The following is a 9,107-nucleotide window of genomic DNA, read 5'->3' as shown; positions in this document are numbered from 1 at the left end:
CCCAGCTGGGGGTGCTAGGCCAGCTTCCCAGTGTCAGGGGCTGCTGCTCTCTTTCTCACTACAAAGTCTTAACTCATCTGATAAAATTCAATGATAAATGGTCACCTTATGTTTTCCTTTAGGATTGTATTGAATTATTTTTTAGAAAGTATCTAAATGCTCAATCCAGCTGGCATTTATTTTGGAGTGGGGGGTGGGGTAAGAGGAATATAGCCTCAGGTGGAGGATATGCCAAAGAATTAATGAACAAGTTTTAGTATTGAACATACTGAGGTCTTCATGGACTTGCTTTGTTAACCTGGCAGGTTGCTATGGTCTGAATGTTTATGTTCCCCCCAAATTCATATGTGATTAGGTCATGGGGGTGGAGCTTTCATGAATATCAGTGTTCTTATATATTTTTTTATTTTTATTTATTTATTTTTTTTAGAGGTTTTTGCTATAGGGTGTGTGTGCTCACCAGACAGACAGAGACAGACAGAGAGACAAAAGCGAGAAATCACCCCCTAGGGGGAATGGCCACGCCACAATCCCTTCTCTGTTCTCCTCTCAGGATCTTGGGCACAAACACACACGCACCTGGCGTGAGTTTTAAGCGGGTCCGGGACGCGACCTGTGGTGGACTATGTGGGGATCCAGCGACATAGCCCTTACGCTAACTGCTGGTCCCTCAGTGTCCTTATACAAGAAGCCTAAAAGAAACCCATTTGGCCAGCCCCATAGCCCAGTGGATAGGGAAGCTGCATCTCACATGGCTGACTGTGGTTTGAGTTCCAGCTCTGGTGGCTTGAAAAACACACCAGGCACATATATGTGCTGCCCCAACTCCCTACAGGATGAAGTAATGGGGGAACAAAGACTGTGGTGTAGCCATGTTCTATTGGAGGTGTTCTCTCTCTCTCTTTCTGGTGAGTGCATGTACCCTCTGGCAATAAAAAAGGAGAAAGCTGAAGAGAAAAAAGAAATTTATCTTTCTTTCTACCTTGTAAAGATACAGCAAGACGGTACCATACATGAACTAGGAATTGGCCTTCCTCAGACACCAAATCTGCTGCTTTGATCTTGGACTTCCTAGTCTCCAGAACTGTAAGAAATAAATCTCTTGAGGGCCATATGATGGCACATGGTAAAATGAGAAGAGTCCAAGATTTGTGTTCCGAGAAAATCCCTGAGTATGTGTGCCCATGATCTGGGGCTGACAGGCTGTGGGGTGGATTGCCGTGTCAAGTCTGTTGAGGCTGCTGCTTCTTTGTGTCTGTGACTCATGGAGAAATAATTAATAAGCTTTAAAAAAAAAAGGAACAAAATTCTCTTGTTATAAGCCACTCAATTTATAGTATTTTGTGGTAGCAGCCCTGATGAACTAAGACACAGGCATAAGGCTGGTTTTGACTGATCATTCTTAATTCCCTTCAAGCTGGTTTGTACATAGAAACAACCTCAGAATAACCATCTAGAGCATGTAGGGGGCATGCTCTCTCCTTCTTCTTGTTTTCGAGGAAAGGGAAAGTGCCAGGCCCCCTTAAGTCGTGGCTGTGAGTGCCTTCACTCCTCAGGCTTGTCAGCTGAAAACCCTCCCAGAGCTCCACGTGCAACGGGCATCATCTCGGTCTATTTGGGTAAGTGCAGCTCAGGATCAATTATGGATGAGTCTCTACGGGAGATGAGTAAGTGGGCTGTTGTCTACTTTGAAAAATTAATGGGATCTGATTAATACAGGAGCACACTCTCTCTCTTGCTCAATCCAAAGAAACTCAGATCTCTGCGGAGGCTGAGGGTGGAGGCAGCAGCTCCTGAGTCTGTGTAGTGTCAGGTTTGATGCATAGAATGATGCTTTAGGATTGTCTGACCCTTTGACAGGTGATAATACAAAGGTCCATCAAGGCTAGGCAAGCCATTTGCACAGACAGGAAAAAGGAAGAGGATAGTCTGTTGTTGTTATTATTATTTTAACTTTTTATTTTTTTTCCTTTTAGTATTTGCTAATGGGCATGTGTGCTTGTGTGAGAGAGAGAGGAGAGAGAGAGGGAGAGAGAGAGGGAAAGCCAAAAATGAGAAACACCCGTCAGGGGAAATGCCACTCCACAATTCCTTCTCCTCTAGTCTTTTCTCAGGACTTTGGGTGTACATACACACATGCTCAGCATGATTTTCAAGGCACCAGGTCCAGGACTCAAACTGTGCAGTCAGCCATGTGGAATCCAGTGCCTTAACCTCCATGCCACCTGCTGGCCCCCCACTATATATATATATGGTTTTTTTTTGTGGAGAGGTTTTTGCTATAGGGTGCGTGCACTTGCAAGAAAGAGAGAAAGAAAGTGAGAAATCATCCCCCCCCCCGCCCGGGGATTGGCCACACCATAATCCTTTCTCCTCCATTTTCCTCTCGGGATCTTGGGCACGCATGCACACGCACCTGGCGTGAGTTTAAGCCACCAGGTCGGGGACTCGAACTGAAGTCAACTACATGGGAGTCCAGTGACATAGGCATTACGTCAACTGCTGGTCCCTGGCCTCCAAATTTTTAAATTTTTTAAATATGGGAAATTAAGAATACTTACAAAAGTAGAGAATAATATAATGAAGCCTTTCTCAAACTTTTTAGCCTCGGGAATATTTTACATTCTTAACAGTTACTGAGGACTTCAAGGAACTTTAGTTTATGTGGGTTGTGTCTGTTGATATCTACCACATTTGACATTAAAACTCAGACATTTAAAAATATTTATTAACTATTTAAAAATAGCAAATCTCATTCTATATTAACATAAATAGCTTTTTGCATTTGATATTTTATTTCTACTATAAGCTTTAGATGATAGTTACTCATTATCTGTACTATCCATTAGATTCTATTTTTATCGTAGTAAAATGTGCCTAATAAAGTTTATTGTTTTAACCATTTCTTTTTCTTTTTTTGGAGAGATTTTTGCTATAGGGTGCGTACGCTCACCAGAAAGACAGAGTGAGATAGAGACAGAAAGTGAGAAATCACCCCCCAGCCAGGGGGTGGGGGGGATGGCCATGCCGCAATTCCTTTTCCTTCATTCTCCTCTCAGGATCTTGGGCATGCACGCACACACGCACAGCGTGAGTTTAGGCCACCAGGTCCAGGACTTGAACCGCAGTTGGCTACATGGGAGTCCAGCGACATAGTCATTATGCCAGCTGCTGGTCCCTTTTTTTCTTTCTTTCTTTCTTTCTTTCTTTCTCTTTCTTTCTTTCTTTCTTTCTTTCTTTCTTTCTTTCTTTCTTTCTTTCTTTCTTTTTTGTTTTAACCTTTTCTAAGTGTATAGTTCAATAGCATTAAGTACATTCATGTTTTTACACCATCACCATTATTCATTTCCAGAACATTTTCATCACCTCATACTGAAACTCGATACCCATTGAATGATCTCTCCCCATTCCCCCTTCCCCTCTTGTCACTAATGTTTCATTTTATATCTTTATGATATTCACTACCCTGAGTATTTCATATTAGTGGAATCATGCAGCATTTGCCTTTTGTGACTGGCTTATTTCACTTAGCACAATGTCTTTAAGATTCATCCATGTGGTAGCATGTGCCAGAATCTCTTTCCTTTCTAAGGCTGAGTAATATTCCATTGTATGTACATGCTACACAGCGTTCATCCAATTCATCCATTGACAGACATTTGGGTTGTGTCCAACTTTTGACTACTAGGAATGCCACTATGAACACGGGTGTATAAACAAATGTTCAAGCCTCTGTCTTCAAGTCTTTTGTGTGTATCTCTAGAAGTGAAATTGCTGGATCACATGGTAATTCTTTTTCCATTTTTAGCTAATTTATTTCTGTATTTATTTATTTTAGTACACTTATTTATTTTAGCTTATTTATTTATTTTTAGTTCATTTCTTCTGTGAGCAACAGAGACACACATGCACAGAGACAGAGACAGGGAAATAGCACTCCCAACAAGATCTTGACACTACAGTCCACCCTCAGCCCCAGCCAGCCCTGGATCATGAAAACATGGGTGTGCTCAGTACATTCAGAGAGGTATCTGGACACAAACCCAGAACCTTCCCATGTGGCTCACCTTGAAGTATCTTGTTTGACTACCACACTGCTATCTGCCTCCCATACCTGACACACATATGACAATTCTATGTTTAATTTTTCAAGGATCCTCCTTACTGTTTTCCCCAATGACTCTCCTATTTTTACATTCCCACAGATAGTGCACAAAGACTCCAATTTCTTTACACCTATACCAACACTTTGTGAAATATAATAACCATCCAAATGGATGTTAAATAAATTTAAAAATTAATAACCATTCAAACAGGCATTAAATGCATTTTTTATTAAACATGTATTACATTTTCCATACCAAAAAATAGTGGGCAAGGCCGGCAGGTAGCATGGTGGTTAAGGGTGCTGGACTCCACATGGCTGACCACGGTTCAAGTCCCAGACCTGGTGGCTTGCTTTCTCACTTTTCTTCTTTCTTTCTCTCTCTCTCTCTGGCCTTCTCTGGTCAAATTTAAATAAATAAATAAAATAATTCTTAAAAAATAAAAAAGAAAACCTTAAAAAAATAATGAGCAAAGAGACTTTGTTTTACATTTTTCAAATCTCTCATGTCTGGCTTAATAGGTGGCTGGCTTTTCATATCTACTTATGCATTTAATTTGTTGTGTTATCACATGCCACATGGCCTCTGGAAAATTCCACAGTTCCCTTGTGAGAGAATAAAAGAGGAAAGGCAAATGACATTCTCATGTTATTTGGAAAATATTAGGTTCTTGGACAAGTCATGACGTATTTTTTTTATGCAAAAATCTATCATGACTTTCCTGATGACCCAATAGGTTTTTTTTTTTAAAGATTTATTTATTTATTTAATTCCATTTGTTATTATTACTTCTTTTAATTTGACCAGAGAGTGAGAAAGAGAAAGCAAGAAAGCAAACCACCAGGTCTGGGACTCGGAACTACAGTCGGCCATGTGGGAATCCAGCGCCTTTAATCCCCACACCAACTGCTGGCCCCATGACCCAATAGTGTTGAATTTGTAGATCTCAGCTTTAATTATTAACTCAACATCACTCTTGTTCCATCTCTCCTCCCCACTGCACTTCATTCCTTTATTATTTTGAAGCAAACCCGTAGCCATTTATTATTAGTGCCACTGCATTGGGTGCTATTCTGCATTCTTTTTTTTTTTTTTTTTTGGAGAGATTTTCACTGTAGGGCGCGTGCGCTCGCCAGACAGACAGAGAGAGACATAGAGACAGAAAGCGAGAAATCACCCCCCAGGGGGGATGGTCACGCCGCAATCCCTTCTCCTCCATTCTCCTCTCGGGATCTTGGGCACGCACGCACACACGCCCGGCGTGAGTTTTAAGCCACCGGGTCCGGGACACGAACCGCGGTCGACTACGTGGGAGTCCAGCGACATAGCCATTACGCTAACTGCTGGTTCCCTATTCTGCATTCTTTTGACAAATTCACTTTGTTAGCAGGTATGAGCACCTGGTTGTTCACTTGAGGAAACCAGGCCTGGGGGACATTCGAATTTTTCCCCACGTTCATGCCATAGGAAGCTGAGGGCACACAGGATAGAGATAGAGCTCAGGTTGGATCTGTGTTACCCAGTCTCCTAATTTTGACTTCTGACCACGAGAGCTGTTGGGGCTGCCAACTGCATGTGGGGACTTTGGGAAAGGCCCTTGTTTTCCTCCCTGCCTCTGCCTTGCCTGTGAGGGTGTTCAGTAGACCTTTGAATCCCTTATGGATGAGGCCTTGTGCTGGCTGTTGAACAGAGGAACAGAGAGTTGAATGGATGCTGCCTCTTTTCCTTTTTCTAGTTTGCCTGAGGATATATGCACTTGTATGAGAAGGAAAGAGAGAAAGAGAAAGAGAGAGAGAGAAAGCACCCTCCCAATGGGGTGTGGTCATGCTGCCTCTCTTCTCCTCCATTTCTCACCCCTATTGGGGTTTTGGGCCTGCACACACAAAAACCACTGAGACCAGGAATATGTGGCTGACCATGTGGAATCTGGCCATAGGGCTGGCCCTGGTTACTATCATTTGAAGCAATTCTGGATCATTTCATTGTGCATGAGCTAAGAAAACATTTTCACTCTCCATTCTAAGGTGCAGCCAGCTTTGGGAGGGGAAGAAAACAGCTGAAGGATGCAGGCTGCTGAGGATTACATGTTCTGCTCTGGGATGAATTGGAAGCACCTCCATTCCTGGAGTCCAGAGAAGATGGGGCTCCAAGGTCACCAAGTCCTGATTGTCTCTCAAGGTAGAAACCCTCTCTGAACCGCCTTACCTAAAGGTCACCTGACCTCTTTTTGTGTTCCTCCAGTGGCAGTGAACTCCTTATCTGCCTCAGTAGACTGCCAGTCCAATGGATGGTGCTCTCATTATTAGAAAGCACCACTCAGGACCAGCAGATGGCATAATGATTACATTGCTGGACTCCACGTAGCTGACTGCAGTTCAAATCCTGGACCTGGTGGCTTAAACTCATGCTGGACATGTGTGTGTAAGCACCAAAAATCCTGAGGAGAGAATGGAGAAGGAGGAATTGCAGTGTGACCACCCTACTGGGTGGTGATTTTTTGCTTTCTGTCTCTCTGTGTCTCTCCGGCAAGTGCACACACCCTGTAGCAAAAAATCTCTCAAAAAATAAAAGAAAAAAAGAAATCACCATTCATACTGAGTAACCATCCAGGAACAACCTGGATTTATGCTGTGGTGGGAGGAGCCCAGACTGGGAGCTGAGATTCCTGGGTATGAGATTGGGGCGGCTATGGTTATGTTGTAGCCACTCCAAGGGTTTTAACTTCTTTCCCATGAAGAGAACTTACCTCTGGCTCCTTTTACCATCAGCCCTCTGATTTCTTTTCTAATTTGGTCTCCTTTTCTGTATGAACAATCTTTAAAGGCTTGAAGAAGCGGAGCTGTCTTTAAGTGTGGACATGATCATACTGCTTGGTACACTGTCTCCAGCTGCCCATCCAGAGGAATGCTTCTGGAAACATCCTAGTCTGCTCCTAGCCCACTCCATGGAGCCTGACCTCAGCATAGACCTCCAAAGCATATCTGGGTTCACAGACCCTGCTGTAACCCCAAAAAACCATCACTGTCTCACCCACCTTCTGTGACTTCCATTCCACCTCTACATAAGCTGTTCTCTGATGTGTTTCAGTTAACTTCCACTAGTTAACTCTCAAACACCTTGTAACAGGAAGAAGAGAGAAAAAGTGGGATCCCCTACCCCAACCAAGTAATTGAGGCAGAGCTGGAGCTCAAGCGGCTTTTTTGGGTTGGAAAGGGTGTAGAAGTGGCTAATGTGGCCTTGGCCTGAGAGTGATTCCAGGACAGCAGGCCAGACTGCCCATCTCCATGGCAACTGTTGTTATTGGTAACTGAATAAGCATCTCTGAGAACAGCGGCTGGAGTGCTGATGGGTTTCCCTCCTAGTAGGAAGTGAGAGGAACCAGGCTGTCTGCTGATTGATAGTAAGTGCTGGGCTCTTTTTCCCCATCTCAGGATCTTCACTGAATATTGGGCAAGCTAAACCACCCTTCTATTTCCTCTCTGACCTCTGCCAATGGATGGGGTGGGACAAACTGACTTGGTATTTGTTTTCGGGCTCCTCTGGGAGACTGAGAAATGTGCTTGGGGGCATCTAGCTAGTGAGATCCAGAACTTGAACCTGACCATCTGATTCTGAAATACATACATGTGACCACATCTCTGTTCTACCTCTATCTTTTTCTTCTGAGACCACATGGCAATTTTATCAGCCTCCCCTCATGACACCATCGGTCTGCTTATTACCTATAGGGACAGGTAGCTTCTCACCATGATTCGCAGTTTATGCAAGGCATTCTAGAAGCTGTTTTACTTGCTCATCTTACAGTAAGGTCAATGGGACCTCAAGATGCTGTAACCCTAGAATTATTAGAGAAGCAAAGACTCAGAAAGGCGAAGGCAGGTGCTCACCCAGGCCATTATCTGAGACTGCTGGTTTTCCCCTCTGTATTTTCTCTCTATCTCAGTGGGTAACAGAAAGTGGAACATACTTGCCCAAAGGAATGGAATTCAGACCGTTCCTATGGAGGATCTTTGACCATTGCATTAAGTTTTGGTCTATCTCTCTGTATATTCTTATTTAACAAAACATTTAGGACCTATTTCTATGGGATTTTTTCATAGATAAACTTTAGAGTCATTTTTATCCAGATTCAGAACTAAAATTGGTAAAATTTTGAGTGCAGTTGTACAAAGGTTACCATCCTAAAGATCCTGCCTTGTAAAAGTGAGAAAGAGCTCAGTTTGGTATCTTGTCATCTATGTTCAAATTTTATTGGGTCATTGGAAAAGTCATGATGTAATTTTTTCTATGTTTTTCTATGCAAAAATGTATCATGACTTTTCTGATGATCCAATAGTACCACAGCCTAAGAAGGCCACTCATCTCTCTCAATCTCTTGGTGGTCTGTGGGAGAACTGACCACTCCCTCCATCTTGAAAATTCCCTTGTCTTTGGCTTCTGTAACTCTACCTCTCTCCAGCCTTCCTCTTGCCTCTCTGGATGTTCCTTCATCATTCCCTTTGCTCTTCCTCCTCCACTTGACCTCTGCATGTTGGGGTGGCTCAGGGCTTGATCCTGGGTGATATCATCCACCATGACTATGGCTTCAATTCCCACCTATATGTCAATGAATACCAAAACTGAAATCTCCAACTCACACATCTATTCTGAGCTTTAGGCCTATATTTCACGGGACTACTTGCATCTCCTCCTGAATGGCCCCAGACATCTCAAATTCAACTCATTCATAACTAAGCATGGGCCTGCTCCACCACACTTTCTTGCTTCCCCTCTACCCAGTCCAGTGTTTCTCATCTCAAAAATGGTGCTACTCTGTCCTCAGTAGATGAGGGGCCATTCTTGACATTTACCCACCCTCAACCCCTATATCTAATCTATCACCAAGTCTTGTTGAATCTATCTCCTAGAAAGACTCTAGAATTTTCCTACTTGTCTCTGTCATCACTGCCATTGCCTTCACCCTCCCAATCTTACTCTTTGCCTGGCTGATTGTGACATCCT

General features: G+C 43.2%; 1 protein-coding gene and 1 long non-coding RNA gene across 2 annotated transcripts in view; both read left to right on the top strand.

Annotated features, from left to right (window-relative positions):
* The window catches only part of LOC114007679 (uncharacterized), an 84,040-nt gene extending 77,764 nt beyond the window's left edge, over positions 1 to 6,276 (top strand). The window contains exon 3 of the long non-coding RNA XR_003549264.1: positions 6,131 to 6,276. This is a non-coding gene — a long non-coding RNA (uncharacterized LOC114007679). The remainder of the gene's footprint in view (positions 1 to 6,130) is intronic.
* A 1,169-nt stretch (positions 6,277 to 7,445) lies between these two features.
* Positions 7,446 to 9,107, top strand: part of TOX2 (TOX high mobility group box family member 2) — a 233,546-nt gene continuing 231,884 nt past the window's right edge. The window contains exon 1 of the mRNA XM_006147578.3: positions 7,446 to 7,506. The gene's annotated coding sequence lies outside the window, so the exon portion shown is untranslated. The remainder of the gene's footprint in view (positions 7,507 to 9,107) is intronic.

The sequence above is a fragment of the Tupaia chinensis genome, unplaced genomic scaffold (assembly GCF_000334495.1).
Source record: "Tupaia chinensis unplaced genomic scaffold, TupChi_1.0 Scaffold000216_1, whole genome shotgun sequence".
NCBI lineage: Eukaryota > Metazoa > Chordata > Mammalia > Scandentia > Tupaiidae > Tupaia > Tupaia belangeri.
This window is presented reverse-complemented; position numbering and strand designations above follow the sequence as displayed.